At 34.2% G+C, this 21,737-nt stretch overlaps 2 pseudogenes; both read right to left on the bottom strand.

The window, feature by feature from the left end:
• Positions 1 to 1,530: 1,530 nt before the first annotated feature.
• On the bottom strand, positions 1,531 to 4,209 carry LOC114735581 (protein NEN1-like; annotated as a pseudogene).
• A 1,875-nt stretch (positions 4,210 to 6,084) lies between these two features.
• LOC114735580 (casein kinase 1-like protein HD16) lies at positions 6,085 to 17,148 on the bottom strand (annotated as a pseudogene).
• Between the last annotated feature and the right edge of the window lie 4,589 nt (positions 17,149 to 21,737).

Below are 21,737 nucleotides of genomic sequence, written 5' to 3'. Positions count from 1 at the left end.
CTTAAAGATAAAAATGAGATCTATAAACCTGCCAAATTTCGAGTCCAAATTCTTTCATTTGCTCATTATTTTATGTAGCACAATATTGTCCCTATTTTAGGCAATTTTATCCCCTAATTCAGTAATTTTTTTTAATTTCTTTTCCTTCTTCCATATGCCATTCTATTTGAGCAGTCCATGATCCATATTTTTCAACATCAAAGCACATTATCTAAACATAGATAGAAGGCAATACAATCCAAAATCCATTACAACATCTTCATAAAGGTTGTAAAAATATTACATCATATAACATTACATAATTCATATTATTCCTTCAATTTAACACCAATTCCTTGCCCTTGCCCATGGATGAGTGATTTGACCAAGTTTTACTGCACTAGTTCATCTCTAATTACATGTTTTTAAAGGGATTGATTGGTTTAAAATGCATGTTTTGATATGAATTGTGGTCATTTAGAACTGAGTTGATTTCTTATTAAGCACTTTGCAAGGGCATATTGGTCATTTCTTCCTCCATTTTAATTAATCATCTTTTATGAAATTGAATTGGACATTACAAGTGCTTGATTTGATTTTCAGGTCAAAGGTCAAGTGAAAAATACCTCCAAAAGACCTAAGTTCAAGAAAATCATAGTTAATTGCAAAAGTTACAGAAGAGGGCCAACTAAATGCAGCTAGTCTTGCTCAATTGGTAGTGGAGAACTAACTTAGAATCAAGTTTTAAACCTTAGATTTCAATTTTGGGATAATAACGCACAAGCTAGCTACCAGTCACCCTCTAGACACTCCCATTTTCGTCTCTTAGGGTTCTTCAAGGATTCTTGAGGTTCCCCTATCGATTTCCACCCATCTCCACCTCATTTCCATCTCAATCTATCACTTTCTTATGTAATCCTTCAGCCTTCTGCATCTTCATCTGCTATGGCTGGTGCTGTGATTTTGGAGGAGCTATATAACTGAAGTCAAAGAGGCTAGACGTGTTGCCCTAGGGCCTAAGCTCGGACTTAATTTGGGGAGTTTATTTTATCTTTTTCATTACTTTAATAGCATTTCAGTTGTCCTTGGTTACTCCTTGGCTAGAATTTTTATGTTGGTTAGAATTTTTATGTTGTTGTTAAAACTGAACTTTAATATTATAATCTTTTCGTTTTGGATTGAACTGTGAGAATATATGCTTTGGTATTTGTTTTGTAATGAGAATTCTACATTTAATCTTATGAAATTGATTGGTGTTTAATCAAAATTCAGTTTTGATTAAATATGATGCTTGCTGGCATAATTGGTTATCGTGTTCATAATTGGCTATTGTATTCAAGTTATTATTACCATTGCATCAATCTCACCTAGTGTGCATTTGTGGAGTGGTTAGTTTTGTTATGAATTTTTGAGTCAATAGTTTTGGTTTTAAACCAAAACCATGGTTCCCATTGAATTCCCACATCCATCATGAATGATAATAAATTTTTTCATTCAAAACAAAAAAAAAATTCATTATATCTCTGCCAGTTGAGACATATTCCTTCTACTTCAATTAATGGTCAATTTTTTAGCAATCAATCTAATCCCTGCGTGCTGCTGATAGTCATAGGAATCTAAGGAGAACACACATCAACAAATGTCCCAGCTTTGAGCAAGGAACCGAGCTCCTCCGCATCTATCTTGCTAAAGAGCAGCCTCCGAACGGTGCCCGATGATTCTTTTTGGCATATTACAGCTGCATATGTGGCAACCTTCTCACATATTACCGTAGGTATGCTGTAATGACAATATTTACAAAAATCAGTGAAATTTCCGAAGGCTCGATTTCTTAAGATCTTTAGATATTAAGCAAACAGTTTAGCTAGATATTTTCTGCTAAGATCTTTGACCCAGTGGCAGGATTCAGTTATGGTATTAATGGCCTATAACATTTATGGCTGCTAAATTTTTTCTATTGAAGAACCTCATGAAACATAAAGAACTGCTTCTAAATTTTATCCAGAGCTAAATCTTTACATCCGTGTTCCAAATTCTGCAGCTAATAAAAGGACCCTATAAATATTTTAAACTGACAAAGCTTCTAAAATCTCAAAATCACATTCCCAATAGCTATATCATAGCTAGGTCAATCACGTGGAAGACTGAAAAACCCAGCCCAAGATTATTTTATGCTATCCATCATATATTTGGAGTGAAAGCATGTGGTGCACTTCATGTGAAGAATATGAACTTACTTCAATGGCACAGTAGCATAATGGAAGTAGCATAATGGAAGAAGCCCTTTTTTCTAGTAACAATTGATCTCCAATCCAATCAGAGCTGCTGCTACCGGATTCCAAGGACTCCAAGGATAAGCCCTGTGCAGTATGTCACAAGCTTCTTAAAGAACCTTACATAAGCCTTGTGATGGATCAAGAACAGCCAAAAAATTCAACTTTCGGTCGGCCAGCGCGATCCTTAAACTTGTTTACTCGAAACTGTATTTCAAGATCAGTGCAACAAAGCTGGAAGGGGAAACCTTCGTGCAATAGTTGTATCCTTTGACTGCCACGATATAAGAGATGTTGTGAGGCAAGAAATAAATATTTCATCAAGATCTAAGGATCTAAGACAGCAATAGAGCTTCTACTACAAGCATCAGACACAGCAGCAGAAGAAGACATCTGGGGTGTCTCTGGAGTGGGCTTTCCATCAACCACTACAGCTGGTTGAATTGATTCTCTGTTCGATTCATCCCAAAGGCCTCGCAAATCAAAATGACGCTGTTAAGCTTTATTAGCATCTACTAAACTTGATTCAGAGCCTTCTAAGATGCAAGTCACAATAGGAGAAGCTGGAGAATTCTCAACAGGTGATAAAGATTTTCCATTACTACGACTTCTTGTAGTAGCATTAGGAGAAACCCAACTATTCGCTGTGAATATTTTTGGAAGACTTGATTCCTGTATGGAGGGAGGGATTATAAAGTAGAATCAGAACTCAATATTTCAATTCACTGCTTAAAATTAAACCATGAAAAGAATTATCACATTTAACTAGTAGTCCAATTGAATCAATACGAGCCAATTATTATTTGCACCTAGCACTTGATGCAAAACATAACAATATGCTCTTGAAGATTTTACCAAGAATAGAACATAATGAAATGCATCAAAATAAAATTTTACCAAGAACAGAAAAGCTGCACAGTGTTTGAGAACATCTAAAGTCATGCGAACATCATCTAAGCTCCTAAGGATCTAATGCAGAAATAATGCAGAAGAAAAAAGCAAAATGAAATTATTATAGTCGATTTACAATAAAGCATTACATAAAATCGATGAGTATCAGTATAGTTACCTATGCGTTTGCGGTCGAAGCCCAAAATATCTTGCTAGAGTTGCCATTTGCAATGAACACACGAATGCGTTGTAACTTGAGTTAGGCAAAGCCAAACTACAAGATAGAATGTGATGGAAGGTTTTTTTTTTGTAAGTGGAAATGTGATAGAAGTCTGGGTTCCACTTCCACTCCCAATTCCAATTCTTCATTCCATATGTCATACCATACATACCATATGCAAACATTCGCTCAGCAGAGGTAATCATCGGGTCAAGAGTTGATGGGGATAAGGTTCAAGAGGCTCTAGATTGAGGGGGCAGGGCACCTACTAGTGGTGGGGTTTGGGTTTATAAGTTCTAGAAATAAAGGAGCAGTACCTTCATGTCACCAGCTCTCCTCTTCCAAACATGTCGGTCAACAAAACCAATGAGTCAATAGTACCCTTTGGTTCCAATGGTAGCCGATTAACCTCCGTAAATGCATCTCTGACCCAAATCTGTTCTACAAGAAATTCAGAGAAACAAAAAAAAAATCAGAATTACAACCGCAATTTGCCGCGTCCAGTCCATCGTTTTCTCCATTTTCTCCCATCAAAAAGCAGAGAAACAAAAGAGGAGGAAACAAACCATGAACAAGTTCATAAACCGTATCGGTGATGTCAGCGAAAGTAGGAGCCGAGGCAACAGCATTGCGAGTAATGCCATTGCAGCGGTTGGAAAAGTGAGAGATAAGTGAAGGATCGGTGGGTCGGACCAAGGTGGAGTAAGAGCTGAGTTCCATTAACTTCTTTCGGCAAACCAAGGCGGCTTCAAACTCAAGAATGGCGAATCCCTGGCCGGATCAGGTCGGGACGGTGGTTTCGATGTCGAAGAAGACAATTTCTGACCTATCTTCAGTGGAACCCATGGAGGTCGACTAGAATTTCAAGCTAAGGTTCAAGGATACAATGGAAGGAAGGGAAGCAGAAGAGCGAGAGTCTTTTTGTTACTAAACATGAATTGATTGATTGCAAGGTTGGTATTGTTGGTCGCCGTGTGGGTGGTAAACTCAATACAAATAATACAAGTCAAGGCAACCCTCATTCCAGTCAAGTCGAAGTCTCAACACATAAGAGAATAAAGCTCTCATACTGACGGAGAGAGTCTTCGTGTTCCGCAAAACGAGTTTTTACTTCTAAAACTATGATTTGCTAAAATTATGATTTGTTTCTATCCAACCAAACCGATATGATAAGGAGACAGAAACAGTGTTATTAATGCAAGAGCACTTTCGGCATTTTAATAGGAAATTTTGACCATGCTATTGTTAGATCAAGCCCTTACTTTGCAGCAAATCACCAACCTTCCCGTCCGTGCCCTTTCTTTTTCTTTTTCTTTTTTTTTTTGTAGTAGAAACCAAGTGGTAGCGTAGAGATCACAGCCTCTCCTACAAAGCCTTTTCCATGAACCAGGACCAGGCATCATGTTTAACGGACCAGCCATCTACCAGCTTTGTTTTCTTTTAGTTTTTCTTTAGGATTTTTTTGGGGCTTAATAAAATTGCTTAACAAAATTACAAGTAAGACATGAAAAAAGGCGGGGCTCTCCAAAAAATATCCGGTCCAGTTACACTCGGTCCAACCTAAAAGAACCCGGTCTAGTCTAGTTGGGAAAATTGTAACCCAAAAAAATAAAAAATAAAAAACTAGACTCAAAAAGGAGTTTTATTTTGAAAACGTGACGTTGTTGAAAAGCCTCCATCCACCCCACACACCAAACCAAATATTTTGACAACTTGCTATTTGGTCAAAATGCTTTAAAGACAGATATTATTTAATAATTATTATTTAATCTAAAATTAAAAAATAAATTTAATACATGTTTTAATATTTTTTAATGGATTATTGTGTTAAATGTATTATTATATTACCAATTTAATTCATTTTATAAATACAAAATTTTTTATTTTTAATAAGTCACGTTTAAATAATTATTATTTAATAAAACTTGTATACTAGCTGAAAATATTTTCAATTATATTATAAAATGGTATAATGTTGGAGATTCTTATATGTCATAATTCAAACTACTTAAATGTATTTCATAAAACACGTCTTTGTTACTTAAATTTTCATTTTAGTAAAAATGTATATTTATATTTTCAAAATAGAAAAAGATGTGTAATTAAGGCAAGACGGTTTTAAAAATGAAGAAAAGAAGATATGTGTAATTAGGTCAAAGTCTCTTTTGCTCTTTAAAAAGTTGGGAGAATAATGTTATTAGAAATTTGAAGGTAGGTTTTAGCTATATTTAATTGGGATTTCCCCCTTGTATTAGTTTTTAATAGATCTTTCTATTAAATCATAGTCCAGAATTAGAATTGAAGTGAAAGTGAAATAAAATAGAAAACTTTCCATGCATTCTAAACAAAGTAATATTGAAACGAAAAAGTAATAATTGACCAATAAATATTTTATTTAGCACAAACATGTGCAAAAATTTTAAAAAGAAAAAGCTTTGTCAATAACTAAATATATTGTAATTTAACTTGCATAAGTACTTAGTACAAACTGTTATATGATTCTTTTATGCCCCGGGTCCATTATTATCAGGGTAAACATTTTGCTATTTCATTGTCTTTTCGGCTACAACTAATAATTACCATCAGCAGTTTTTGATTACCAATCCTAATGACTCAGCCCAGTCAACAAAAATTTCTTGAACTGAAAGCCACTTCATATTTTAAGAAAAGCTACCATAAATAGCAAAAAAAAATTGCTAGATTTAGTAGTTTTCCTCCCATTCAAACATGCAAAGTTCTCCTATAGCAAATTGATGAAATATAAAGGTTCTTTGCCCATTTGTCCTGCAAAACCGATAATAACATGTGCAGAACCGATCATAACATGTTCACGCAAGAAACAAAAGATTAAGCACAAACTAGGAATAACAGAAGTCCCAAGTCCCACCTTCACATGCATGCTAGGAAAAAGCCCAGTCCTAAGGGTCTCTTGTCTTTCATCTGCAGCAAGTTTCCTCCTTGGCACACTAAGAACAAACGCAGTCCGGTCGTCATTAGCTGCTGCTGGTGTTATTCTATATCCCCTGTCCCGACGCCTGCGAATCCCTTCGGTGGGATAAATAAAATCAAGTTCAACCACCTGGAAAATTAGTGGAAACTTAGTCATTGGTTTTTTTTTTTTTTTTTCCAATGACGACTAACATTATTATTATATAAATAAAAATAGTAAAGGGAAAGCATAAGCATGACCTGATCACGAAATCTTGCACCCTGTGACATAACTACTGCCCACCTCACCCCTGAGGTACCCATTGCAGTAACATGGAAGCCTTCCCTCCATTTTCTGTTAATCCACTTGAAAGGAAATGAATCACTAACTTTGAAAGACCGTTGTACATATGGTGCGCCTAGAATGCATTAACTAGGTCAGGAAACTAGTTTAGTCTGTAACAAATGCCACTAGCTCTTCAATATTTATCTGAAACTATGAACCTCTTGAATAATGAATAGGAAATATTTTGAGGGAAAAAAATTATAAATCTGGGAGACAAATTTTTTAGAAGGATAATGCACAGAAGCATAATAATCCACCAAAAAACAAAACAAAACATATATTAGAGTAACTAACCCTTGGACATTACTACTAATGAGCTCCCGTTTTTAGCTCCAGCTACTGCAGTGATGTAGTAATTTTTTTCCCACTGATCCATTATCCACTCCTTTAACAGTAGAAAACAACAAACAACAGTAAACTACTTATTACTACTAATTAATGAACTCTCAGGGATGCTGTTGCTGTCTCAAAGGTATTATATGAACATTTACTAGTCACGTGTCATAAATATCATTATTACGTTATGAAGAAAGTAAGGAGAGAGTTCATAAACTTGTTTTTTGAAACCGACATCCATAATTATTGCCCATAGGTTGGAACATGAAGCCACACTGCTTATATAAAAGCCATCCTCATTTTACTTTTGGATGAGCTGGGAAAGCCTTGCATCTGACACATCATAGTGATATCTGCAGTGAAAATACAAGCACCTGTCTTTATCGCACGATATAATGAGATAGAGAGATGTTTGCTGGGATAGAATTAGGCAGAAAGTTGAGGCGTGAAGTAGTATATTTGTATCAATTCTCCCCTTTATTCTCTATTCTCTTGATTATTACGCGAAGTGATATGGTTAAACATTGCTTTGTAAGTGATTTACTTGCTTTACCACCACTTGCTTTAACAATGTTCTCATAACTCACAAAATATCAGTTTCATTACTTTTACTCTATCTCAAATCCATCTCAACTTCGTAGCTCAACATTAAAAGTTTGAAAGAAAGAAACAAACATAGATTTTATTTACTCTATCTCAAATCTACCTGAAATTCGTGGAAGAAAGAAACAAACAGAAGCAACATTCCCGAGCTAAAGTGGCCTTTTGGGTAGCAAGGCTAAAGTGGCTTCTTTTTTTTTCTTTTTCTTTTTTTTGGGTAACAAGGAAAGGCTAAGCCCCAAACAACCTTACGTCAAGGGGATTAAACCCCACCTTCTCGAGAAAGCATTTCTTCTTCTCTGTTTTAATTATTTGCAGATTAGATTTAAATAAATTGGATAGATTAGATAATATTGATTTTATCTTTGAACCTCATTAACCAAGCTCTCAAGTCTCTTGGCAAGGTGCCCTTGTAGCGAGTACTAGCTCCACATAACTCAATTTCATCACACAAGTTAGAAGTTATATGGTGTCCTTAGTCCCAATCAATCAATGTATAACATGTAGAAATCAACAATAAAATTTATAATTTATAAATTTTGATAGCTAACCCAGAAAGTAGCATGGCTGAAGACTTATGTAGGTTTATGTAGCAATATATACCTTTGTTTCATGGGTCTGCCAGCATTAAATATACTTATCCACTGTGTTGTTGGTAGACCCATTAGTAACTTTTTTTTTGGTTGTTCATTGATAGCATACGAGGAGGCATTGAATATGAAGGTCATGAAGCCCAAATAACACTCCCTCAATTAGAAACCCAGCAAGCCCTCCAGAATGTTCAAGGGATTTATAGCTCTAGAATGCTTACATGAAGGAGGACATGGATCATTCCTTGGATGATGACACGGATACATGCGGAGCTTAACGTGACATATGGAAGGCCACCCCGAAAACCACCATGGCATATAAGTCATTGGAGTATGAACACTTGGACCTTGAGAAAGATAAGAGCACGTTCTAAGAGCCCAAAAGGAGCATTTGAAGCCAATTCTCATGTTATTAAAGGCCCAACACAATTATATGTGCCTGGAGGAATCCATTAGAGCTATAATCTTTTAAATTGGGGCCTAAATGCATTTTGTTATGGATCATGGGAGTTTCAGAACGTGATTCAAATATATTCAAGCCCAAATGATAGCATACGAGGAGGCATTGAATATGAAGGTCATGAAGCCCAAATAACACTCCCTCAATTAGAAACCCAGCAAGCCCTCCAGAATGTTCAAGGGATTTATAGCTCTAGAATGCTTACATGGAGGAGGACATGGATCATTCCTTGGATGATGACACGGATACATGCGGAGCTTAACGTGACATATGGAAGGCCACCCCGAAAACCACCATGGCATATAAGTCATTGGAGTATGAACACTTGGACCTTGAGAAAGATAAGAGCACGTTCTAAGAGCCCAAAAGGAGCATTTGAAGCCAATTCTCATGTTATTAAAGGCCCAACACAATTATATGTGCCTGGAGGAATCCATTAGAGCTATAATCTTTTAAATTGGGGCCCAAATGCATTTTGTTATGGATCATGGGAGTTTCAGAACGTGATTCAAATATATTCAAGCCCAAATGGATGCCTAAAAGGCCCATGCATGCTTATGGACGTGAATAGTAATTATGAAGATCCATTTGGAAGGTCCAAGAATATTCAAGAAGCATCAAGAAGACGTCTTTATGTATTAGTTATGGTTAATTTCGTTTTTTTAAGTTTCCATTTTTATTTGCATTAAATAAGGCCTTTTGGTCAAAGATTGCATAAGAATATTTTAGGTTAGTTTCCTATTTTTAGGTAGAAGCCTTTTTCTTCAAGAAAAGGTAATTTCCTATTTCCTTTAGCCTTAATTGGTGCCAACCAAGATAGTCAATCATCATTAAGGCACATTTATGGCATTTATGACCTAGGTTTTTTTTATTCTAGATTGTTCTTTTGCTGCCTATGTAAGGCTACGTTTTTTTGTAATTGGGGATCAGATTTGAATGAATGAATTTTAGAGAATTTTATTTCTCTTGAGTGAGCTTTGCTTGCCGCCTCGTATTCTCGTGGGAATACTCGACTGTATCAAGGACTGATCATCCTTGTGGTGTCTCCATGGCTAGGGTTGTAAGAGACAGGTTCTCTTAAGGTCCTACCTTTGATCGTTCGTCTAGTTTCCTAACTTGTTTCTAGCCGATCCGTATCCGTACCTTATATCATTTGGTATCAGAGCTAAGGTTTGCTAGCTTTCAAGCTCTATCCTTTTGGTGTTTTCATTTTTGTTGCTTTCTCTATTGCTTCCGTTTTCCTTTCGTTTCCATTCTTCTCATTCTGTCTTCCTCCTTTCTTCCTTATTTTCATTCCTTTTGTTATTTTTTTTTCGTTTTTTTCCCTTTCCTCTCCTTCCCACCCATTGTTTTTTTTTCTATTCACTTGACTTGCTTTGCTCTTTTGAGTAGCAAAAAAAAAAAATTAAAAAAAATTCGTGAAAAAAAAAGAAAAAAAAAGTGCTGTTGTGTTGAGACCAAAAAAAACAAAAGAAGAAAAAAGGGGCTGCAAAGTTGCTGAAAAAAAATTCGAAAATTAAAAAAAAAAAAAAAGGAGAAAGTTTCAGATTTTGGAGATTGCAGCATAAGAGACAAGTTTCCTAATTTGAAAGAGCTTCCATTGCAAGTCACAATTAATTTCCTAAATCTTTATACTTGGGTGGTAAGACTCCTACTTTCCTATTTCTACTTTACTTTATTTTATCTAGTTTCCTATTTTGAATTAGTTTCCTTTTCATATTACTTTCCTATTTTCTTTCTTCAAGTTTCCTTCTTTCTTTTGTTTCCTATTCCTTTTCCTTCCTTTTCATATTACTTTCCTAATTTCAGTTCTTTTCTTGCAAGGTACTCACTTTCCTAAAGTTGTCTCAAGGTAGTACCTTTCCTAATTACTTTGTTTCCTATTTTCCTTTACTTTCACAACCTTATTTTCATTTTGCAATTTCTGCCTCCCTTTTTCCACCTTTTTTTTTTCTATCCATTTTTTTTAAATCATAAACTTCTTCTCTCCTCATTTTGCCCCTCCTTTTATTCCATCCTCACGTTTGGCCTATCCTTCTTTTCCCCTCTTTCACATAGTCACTGGTTTCTTACCAATTTTGGTTGTGAAGATTACCACAAACTGACATTGTCTCTTGATTTTGTTGAGTTTCAATCAAGAATATTATAAGAGGCAAGCTTGAGTGGTAAAAGGCAAGAGTGCTATGCATCAATTTAAAAGCCAAATTTGAGAGAAACATGAGTGGCATAAATTGTTTTGAGTGAAACACGTGAGTAGAGTGGTGAGGTCCATTCTTCTCCCTGTTTCTAACCTTTCAGGTACCAAATATGTATGGTCATAAAGAGCTTAGGGAAGATCTTAACTTCTTCCTAAAAGAAGTCCAAAAGCTAAATGCTGAAGTAGACCATTTGAAGTCTAATCGCAGCTCCAAGTCTAAAAGAGACTTGCATAGAAGATTGCAGGAGTTAAAACAAGGCTCCATGACTATTGAGGGCTATCATAATGAGATGGAGTTAGCAATGATTAGAGCTGGGATAAAGGAGACTCCAGAAGCCACTATGGATCGCTTTATACATGGGCTTAATCCTAGATTAGCTTGTGTTGTAGAGATGTGCAGCTTCATGGAGATTAAAGATTTGGTTTCTCTACTTAGTAAGCATGAGCGAGAACTCAAGAGACAGAAATGTTCAGAAAGACAATGCTCCTCTTCAAAGAAGAATAATCAAGAGAAAGATGTCATCTCTACATCAAATTCAAAGGAGATGGATTCCATTATTTCGAATAATTGTGAAAAAGAAGAGAGTTGGAGCAAAGAAACAAGTGCGATAGAGAACATTGAGTGTTGTGAAAACAATGAGAGTAAAAATGAGAGTGTTTCTTTGAGTGAAGAGAAACATGGAAAGAGTTGTGAGAAAAATGAGGTTAAAGGTGATTGCAAGGATATTTCTTTTATTACTAACCATCTTAATCATCCTTTGCCCTGTGTTTCTGGTGTGTTGCAGGTAACTGATTTGATTCCTAAAGTGCCACCCGATGGATTCTCATTTCATTCAAGCAATGTTGAAAAACATGCTGATAGCCTAAATTTTGTTATTCCTAATGACTTGTTGTCTTTAAGATGCTGTGAACTTCATACATTGGATTTTAATTGTTACATGAATTTTGTTGTTCATTGGTGTTCTTATCGTATGCATATTGTGGTTAAGAGGCTTTCCTATTATTTGGATTTTGTTATTGCTTTAGTTTATGTTGTCGGTGCACGAGGAATTGAAATGATCATTTATATTTGGGTGCATGTGAGAAAGAAAAGCTTTCTAACCCAGAGCAATTTTCACCAACTTTCAATATTAGAGTATCCTCATGTGACTTCAAGGAATCAAGATCCTTTTCAAGATCTTGCCAGGACCCATAACATAACTTACATGATTTTTCTACTCAGTAAGTATTGTTTTCAAATTATTTTTACAAATTCTAACTTCTTTCCTTTTGATCCAGGTCAAGATTCGAGGACGAATCTTTTCAAAGAGGAAGGGAATGATAACATACGAGGAGGCATTGAATATGAAGGTCATGAAGCCCAAATAACACTCCCTCAATTAGAAACCCAGCAAGCCCTCCAGAATGTTCAAGGGATTTATAGCTCTAAAATGCTTACATAGAGGAGGACATGGATCATTCCTTGGATGATGACACGGATACATGCGGAGCTTAACGTGACATATGGAAGGCCACCCCGAAAACCACCATGGCATATAAGTCATTGGAGTATGAACACTTGGACCTTGAGAAAGATAAGAGCACGTTCTAAGAGCCCAAAAGGAGCATTTGAAGCCAATTCTCATGTTATTAAAGGCCCAACACAATTATATGTGCCTGGAGGAATCCATTAGAGCTATAATCTTTTAAATTGGGGCCCAAATGCATTTTGTTATGGATCATGGGAGTTTCAGAACGTGATTCAAATATATTCAAACCCAAATGGATGCCTAAAAGGCCCATGCATGCTTATGGACGTGAATAGTAATTATGAAGATCCATTTGGAAGGTCCAAGAATATTCAAGAAGCATCAAGAAGACGTCTTTATGTATTAGTTATGGTTAATTTCGTTTTTTTAAGTTTCCATTTTTATTTGCATTAAATAAGGCCTTTTGGTCAAAGATTGCATAAGAATATTTTAGGTTAGTTTCCTATTTTTAGGTAGAAGCCTTTTTCTTCAAGAAAAGGTAATTTCCTATTTCCTTTAGCCTTAATTGGTGCCAACCAAGATAGTCAATCATCATTAAGGCACATTTATGGCATTTATGACCTAGGTTTTTTTTATTCTAGATTGTTCTTTGCTGCCTATGTAAGGCTACGTTTTTTTGTAATTGGGGATCAGATTTGAATGAATGAATTTTAGAGAATTTTTATTTCTCTTGAGTGAGCTTTGCTTGCCGCCTCGTATTCTCGTGGGAATACTCGACTGTATCAAGGACTGATCATCCTTGTGGTGTCTCCATGGCTAGGGTTGTAAGAGACAGGTTCTCTTAAGGTCCTACCTTTGATCGTTCGTCTAGTTTCCTAACTTGTTTCTAGCCGATCCGTATCCGTACCTTATATCATTCATCCTCTTCTTCCATGGCCAAACGATCTCTCTTATGACCAATGAGCTTCACCAAGAGTAATGATAGCTTAGAATTCAATGTTGACACCATACAATTCAAACTCGAAATAGTGAAAAAGATTATCAATACCTTTTGTGCACCTTCCGTATTAATTGGTCTACTATGTGGATTTAGACCAACAATCCCATCAAAGAGAGAAATATATTTTGCGTAGTCAGGATCTTCATCAAACTTCAAATTTACTACATGTTCAACAAAATGCCTAAAAGGCTGGGGAAAGAAACCACATAAGAGCTTTGGAGTTATTTCCATCTTCTTCTTGCAAACCAAAAACCCACTTCCTTCTCCCTGACAAAAACGTACATTTAAAAAACTAATCTTCCGAATGAAGGGATGAGAACACCAAAAATAATTTAAAAGATGTCTAACCTTGCACCCCATCCAGGGGAGATGACCTCGAAGAAGGAAAACCAAGGTATAAGCAAGGGATTGTAGATCATCCCTCCTGCTGGCAGTTCTCCCTAAATGTGCATGCACACTCGCATAGGAGATTGTGCCCCTACCAAATGGAATATCATGACTCAGGAAGCCATAGTGGGTAAGGGGCCTCTAATGCCCTCCCAAATGTCTTTTTCTTTTCTCCCCCCCCCCAATGTACATGAAATGATATTTATATGACATTTTAAGGACCAGAAAATGACATGATATTTGGGGGGATGATGGAGATTTGGATTTTTTTACACAAATTTTCAAAGAAAATAAATATATATTTAAAAAATGCAACATTTGTGCCAATAACATCAAAATCTCATAATTAATATGCAAGTCAATCCAATTTTAATCAGCTCCCTATTATTTTTATTTTTTTCTTTTTATTTTTCACATGTCCTTATAGTTTTTTTTTTTGTTTTCCTTGTAGTTTTTATTCTTTATTCCATAAATAATAAATTACTATAATAATCTTATGTTAATATTCTTTTAAATTTTTAGTTAAACATATATATTATTTATTTTTCAATTCTAATTTTTATAATTATAAAATTCAAATTATAATAATAAAATTTTCTAAAATTAGAATACAATTATAATAATTTATAATACTAAATGACTATATTAATTATTTTGTCCAATCACATAATTATTAATTTTAAAATGAAATTAATTTTAAAGAATAAAGTTAATAAATAGTTTGGACTTAAATAAAGGAAGGGGCCTAATTAAAAATCATGAAACTATAATTAGATTAATTAAAAAAAGGGAAAAAAGAGCTTTTACAAGGGAAGGTGGTAAGAAAACCTCCATGTTACCACCTCGCGGCTTCACTCGTGTTGAATACTTTCCTTATCCCTCAAATCCACGTAAACCCCAGTTACTTCTCTTATCCTATCTTATTTAATTTTGCTTATCCTACTTATTTTTTGAGTTCATTAAATTTTTCATATCAATCACATTCATATGAAACATATACAATTGTGATAGGGTATAATGTTATGTTAAATATGGATAAAAGTTGTAAACATGAAGACAGATAGGTGAACTTTTCAATGATTACCTAAAGTAACCTGGCATTTGGTCATACTCCACATGTGAACCTGTTAATTCATCCCGCCATCTAGAGGCTATAGGCCAAAAAAAATTGAGTACTAAATGCTGCAATAAGATGGGGAAAGTCACACAAAACACTAATTGAACTACCTAAAAATACCTGATCCAAAATCAACCAGAAACAGTCTCTTTTCATCTGCGGTCCCCGGAGAACCAAGCAGAAAATTTTCAGGCTTCACATCCCCATGCACATACCTGCATTATTTAAGTAGATATTGATCTATCAAAAGGCTGCCATGCATTGATTTTCAAATACACACCCCAGAATAAAAAATGAATTACCCTCAAGAATGCATCTTATCAAATATGGATATAGCTTCAACTGCAATGCATGCAATCGTTTGAACGGACATTCTGAAATTCACAACAATTAAACTCACAAATTGAAAATTTAAAAAAAGGTTGGCGCAAAGCAGGTTGGTGCAAAGCATACATTTACGGAGATAAAAGCATACATTTACGGCTTTCCCATATATTAAACCTTGTTATTTAATTAATTGAGAGGAAATTTGGGAAAATTGGGGATAGATTCATTAAGCATGGTTTGCATGATCATTATTGCACATAGATAATGCCATGCAGGAAGCCCATTTGCCCAATTAAATTTGAAACGATGATTTATCGAAGCTGCCGAAAAGAAAGGGAAAATCCAATTTTAAAATTCCAAATAGTAACTATTTGTTATTTGTTTTTTGGAACTTTGAAATGAATTTTTTTTTTTTGGGATTTTCTGGAAAAGAAATGTGATTTTAAAATAACATTTGGTTAACATCTTTTCTCAACTAAGAAAAATACATCGGAACTTAGGCAAAAAGAAAAAAACATTTTTATTAAACTATTTGGTTTTGAAAAGAAAAAAAACATTTTTATTAAACTATTTGCTTTTGAAATTAACATCATGAAAATATATTTTCACCAAATAAATAATTTGATGATGTTAATGCTAATATAGTCTTTCCTTGTAAAATTTAATTTGATTGTAAATACATTTATTTTAGTTATTTTATTTGCTTTCCCCCCCCCCAAAATTTCTCCCATTCCTACTTTTCAGCTTTTCTTCCCATCCAATCCAATCCAAACGGACAGTGTGTGTAGGCCAACTCACATATAAGAGCTAATCAACACATCCCACAAGCTAGGTCCCAGCATATCCATAACCTGTAAGCATAAAGGTCTCAAGTCACATAAAGGTCTCAAGTCTTCAAACAAACAAACAAACAAACAAGGCGAAACTAGATAGAAGAAAACCAATTTAGCAGCCCCAAAACTTAGAACCAAAAATGAAGAAGATGACCAAGCCACATACCATGATATAGTAGCCACCTTGCCTACCCTTGTAGTATACTTTTGGCACACCATGGCTACCGTCTAAAGCGCTGGAGAAATTCTAAAACATTTTTATTGTATGATTAATCATACACAACAATCTACTCCACGAAACAACTAAAGAAAAATAAGAATTAAGAATCAAGAAACAAAGGGGAAGAATAAAAAGAATCAACCATCTAACTCACTCGTATGCTTGCCACTCCTCTGGTGGTCCATATTCATATCCTTCACTACTTTTATGTTGAAATTTCAATGCAACCTGTAAAAAGATAAAAAAGATAATAATTTTTTTAAAAAAAATATCACTAATGGCAGGAGAATTATCCAATAATGGCAGGAGAATTATACCTCCACAGGTCCAGATTTCTCGTTCATATTTTCGCCATTTTCACCTTCCCCTAGTTTTTTCCCTACTTTATACAAAGGGGAACCGCCCACTTGAACCTGTCACCATAACGAGCATAGGAAAATGAGAAATTTTTCAGAAAGTAACATGGAAAAAAGAAAGGGGGAGAGGCAATTATAGAAACCAAAGTAATTACCTTTAATCCTGCAACTAAAAAAAAAAAGCTCAATAAAAAAATGAAAACGAATTCTGACTTCTGAGGAGCGTTGCGCCTCCAAACCAATGGGATGATAACAAAAAAATTACATGTGAGAAAATTAAACCCAATGGTATAGTAACAAATTGTTTGGCTTTCAAACTTTCTGTGTCAACGAGAAGAATACACAGACGCAACTTCTGGTTGACGCTTAAAACTAGAAGCAAAAGAAAGCATCCATTTAAGCATTTAAGCTTTCTGGTGTAAGACTACGCATGATGATTTTTATATAATGTTAAAAGTGTCCAAAAAAGTTGCTTGAAATGCATTACACTTCATAAGTCAACATAATACAAACCTCAGGTCAACATAATACAAACCTCAGGGAAAGGAGGGGTGTCACCAGCATCGACGTTATCGCTGCTCCAAGCACCACTATCATCATTATCGTCACGATCGTCCATTTTCTGCTCGGCTGTTTCTTCCACCGCTGGCTCCTCTACCGCTGTTCTCTTCCTCTAGCTTCTCACAATTGCTTCTTCGCCTTCTTCCGTCGGATAAGGTTGCTGCTGCTCAGCCCCTGCCCACTCAACTAGCCGTTCATCCCTTAAATCCCATCCCACTCTCAGGAAGGGGAAAAAGAGTTAATGGGGAGGGAGTTTTTAAGCTTATTTGTTTTAGTTGAAAGGGAGGGGAGTTAAGGGATTTTAACTAATTTATTATTGTATGTTATTTTAGAATTTTTTTCCTTATATTATATAAATTAATTCACATCTTATTTCAAATTGTATAATTTATAAAAATTCACTCTCATGGCAACGTGTCAATATGTGTATAAAGCAATGTTTTTCTATCTCTAGTTGATATAATAGTTATTCAGAAAATCAAAATTATAGTACTTCTTGGGTAGCATTAGTAAAATTATTAATTTTTTTTTATTTAAACTTGGTTCAACCGAAATGAATTCAGATGAAAAAAAAACAAAATGACTAGTTGATATTAAATCTCACCATAAATGGTATCCTATGGATAAACAAAGTGGTGGGCATTGTGTTTTTTCTTTCGTTTGTCGTAGCCAATGGATCAGAAGAGAGTTTAGGCCACGTGAGAAGGGTCTGGAACGGTGAACAACGTGAAGAGTTTTTTTATTTTTATGGAATATCATAAAATAAAATAAATGAGGGCAATCTTTCCAAAAAAAACCCTAATTTTTTTTTGGGGGGAGGGGAGATTCCTTCCCTCCAAAATTTCTAACAAAATGACTCCCCTTTTAGGTCTCTTATTTTATTTAGTGAATTACTTCATATTTAATTTCCTCACTCTCATTTTTTATCTTTGAAGCATCCCTCTAGTTCATCTCCTCTCTCTCTTTCTCCCACTATTAACTCTTTTTCCCCGGGATTTAAGGTATGAACGGTTGAGTGGGCAGGGCGGAATATAACTTCTTTATCTCACTCAAATTAGAAGCTTTTTAAGTTGTTGGGTTAATATAACAACTAGGCTAAGGTATAAGGTTTTTCATCCTTTAAAAAGTATACTTTAGTGTTTGACCCTAAAAGTTTTTTTAAAAAAATGATGATATTAATAAAATATTCTCAAATACTATAATTTTCTGTTACAAAAAGCCTAATAATTTTAGGTTAAGGGGTAAATGTATGCTTTTTAAAAGGCCAAATTCAAATCTTATACAAAGTTAAAGAAGCAAATATATGCTTTAGCCTAATAATTAAGTTAAAAAAATTATTTTATATAAATGATATAAGTACAATAAATGCATGAATAATAATTAGAAAGAAGAAGTAAAAGAATTTAATACATTTATCATGGAAATTATATATATACATATTGGTGTCTTAAAAATGTTTTTAAAAATAAAAAAACTAACAGGTAGTTGACTAATTTAAATAGGTAAAAAAATAAATTAAATTAGTTATTTGTAATTAAATTAATTATTTGAAATAAATAGATATGGTTTTCTTAAAATATTTTTGTTAATCAAGTTATTATTATTTGAGAAAAAAATAAATAAATATGAAATCAAAATAAATGTGTAAACAGCCGGAGGCAATATTTAACTTGAATGAGTAGAGAAGCCTTTTTACACTCAACGCCCTTCAGATTCATTATCAAATTTTCTCGACCTCTTGTGTTATTTTGTGTTCCTCAATCTCATTTTCCCAATTTAAAACATATTAGAAGTACTTTTCTAAGTGGCCATGTTTTTTGGTCTGAAAATCCCAAGCAAGAAGATAAAACCCCAAACTTCTAAGTTGTCATATTTTTATAAGTTGTCACAATACATACAAATAATTAGTTTGATATTAGATACATGTAATTATATTTTACTTGCAAAAAATTCTTTTGCTCCTGTGCTTTTTCTTTTTACCATTTTTCTTGTTTTGCCTCATGTGGTTCTTCAACCTCTACGGATGAAGGTTATGAGCTGTGTCTGCACAACACATTTAATGTAAATCTGCATGACACATAACATAGAGGTATCATTGATAAGTCAATTGACAATCAAAACATATTTTACTACAAAATACATGTAAAGCTCATGCTAATCTTTATCTCCCCTATCAATTCTCACCTCTCCCACGTAGCCCACCTTCAACCCCTCACAATATACCAAAATATACTAAAACAGAATACCTATCATCATCCTACTCACATATAATAAATTATATGCAAACTTATACAATATCACCAATTCCTCAAAACTAATCTATTCTTTTATTATAATAATGGTTAGTAAAAGTCAATCATTTAAAAAGTCAATAATTTAAAATCGCTTGTTATTATCCGGTTTAATATGCGCGTTTTTTTTTTGGTGAATAGTACAGGCTCAAGGCCCAATCTTATTAATCCTTCACAAAAAGGTCCCGTCAGCCAGCCCACATTCTTAGGTGAACCTGGAGTGGCATGGTCTGTCCAATCAGGAAAAAACAACTCACTCCATAATCTACCTGGCAGCCACCTATTCACATTATTAAGTTAATTAATAATAATTTTAATAATTCACAATTTCAAAAAAAAAAACTAAGTGATTGGCCCTTTGTTAAATCAAAAATAAAACTAGTAAAGCACAGCTCGGGGTCGGGGTCGAGTTTTAAGAGCTTTTTATTAATTCCTAACAATTGAAAGGAGGGGTTTGAAAAAAGAATTTTTTTAATAAAACTAATTATGAAAATAAAGAAATAATTTTAAACTACCATTTTTTTGGTACTTTTAAGAAAGAATGAAAAATACAAATTTGAATTGTAAGAAATCTCAAGGATTGAATCAATAACTATCGTAGCTTGTTTAATGATATGGGAGCAATTTAAGTGGTTATGATTGGTTTATATAAGTTATTCCTTTTAAATTAATACTCAACTAGAACGTTAATTACTTGTTAAATTTACTTCAAGCATAATCTCTATACAACTTGCATAAAAATCACACTAACAATGAATTAACAAAGCCATAAACATAAATATATGTATAAACCAAGTGTGCCAATCCAAATCTCAGCAATTCCAATCCAACCCAACAATTACAACTACCAATTCCTAACTTTAAACCAAATATAACAAACTTCAAACCAGAAATCATCAACAAAATAGTCTAAACTAAGGACTAGAATTAAACTCCCTTTGTAGCTCTCAAACTAAATTCAATCCCAAAGAGCACAGGGAATTTAGCTTCTCATGGATCTAAACCCAGTCACAACATGTTCTAAGAACTTAGCAGCATTGAGGTATGGTTGTAGTTTTGGACGACGAAAAAATATGAAAACTCGAGATGATGGATTACAGCGTGCAGCGATGTGTCTTCCTGTGCGAACTTAGAGGATGATTTTTTTTTTGAAAGGTATTGGCCGTCCTAGTGTGCGTGCGGCACGCGTTATTGTATATATAACCTCGGTTAGGACGATAACAAGTAAATATTGATCATCATCTGATGGATGAAGCAATATATTCAGTGGCTATGTAGGTTGATTGAATAGGCGATGGATAAATAGTTGATGGATATAATGTTATTAAAGAGGTTTATTCTTGTAAAATCAAAGAATTGATTTATAGCGTTATGTGAAAATAAGGTAAACATGAAGTGCGGTGATTGATCATATTATCTATAATGAGCGATCCTGTGATCAAAGAATCATGGTTTAAAATAAGATAATGTGTTGATCTGTGATCAAAGAATCATGGTTTAAAATAAGATAATGTGTTGATCGATCAATTTGAGCATTGTTAACTTAGTTGTGTATGAAAATCTGGAGTAATCAGGATGATCAAATGTTAGGATACAAATTTGATAGGCATTTATTTCGATAACTTATCTATTTTGGTAGCTTATCGATCACCCGTTTGATCAGCAAATTGTTGATCACATCGATAATCAGCACATCGTTTTTAAACCATGATTCTTTAATCTCATTATTGATAATCACCGCACTTCATGTTTACCTTGTTTTCACATAACGTGATCGATAAATCAGTTTTTTGATTTTACAAGAATAAATTCAATCAACCTACATAGCATGTGCTTTCACTTAATATACTTCTGCTTATTGTTCATCGTCCATCCATCACCTACTTATCGATAATGTGTTCAAAAATTAATGCTTCAAAATTTATTTCTATAACAGTTTGATTATCGTTAACCTGATGGATAACATGATCCATCAACAAGTGTTCCATCACTTGTTCAAACCCTTCGATCAGAAGGTGTTTTCAATTCAAACTTCAATCAGTTACAATGTTCTCAAAATTTATCATCTATTTCATTTAAGCCTTTTTCAGCCTTTATGATTGTCTTAATCTTCTATTTAATGAGTTTAAAAATCAAAAGTGATCTTGATCTTCTTTTTCTCTGCATATCAATAGAAAGTCACTATGTCATTTTATCAATCACTTGATGGATAAATCATTGATCGATCACTTGATCAATAAACTCAGGTATCTGCTTCAAAAACTCTTACTCAGAATAATCGATAACCTGATCGATCAAGCAGTAATTGATCAAGCACTTTTAGTTATTGCTCAGCACATTTAACAACTGAATGATC

The sequence above is a fragment of the Neltuma alba genome, unplaced genomic scaffold (assembly GCF_004799145.2).
Source record: "Neltuma alba isolate B1F8T4 unplaced genomic scaffold, ASM479914v2 tig00013236_pilon, whole genome shotgun sequence".
NCBI lineage: Eukaryota > Viridiplantae > Streptophyta > Magnoliopsida > Fabales > Fabaceae > Neltuma > Neltuma alba.
This window is presented reverse-complemented; position numbering and strand designations above follow the sequence as displayed.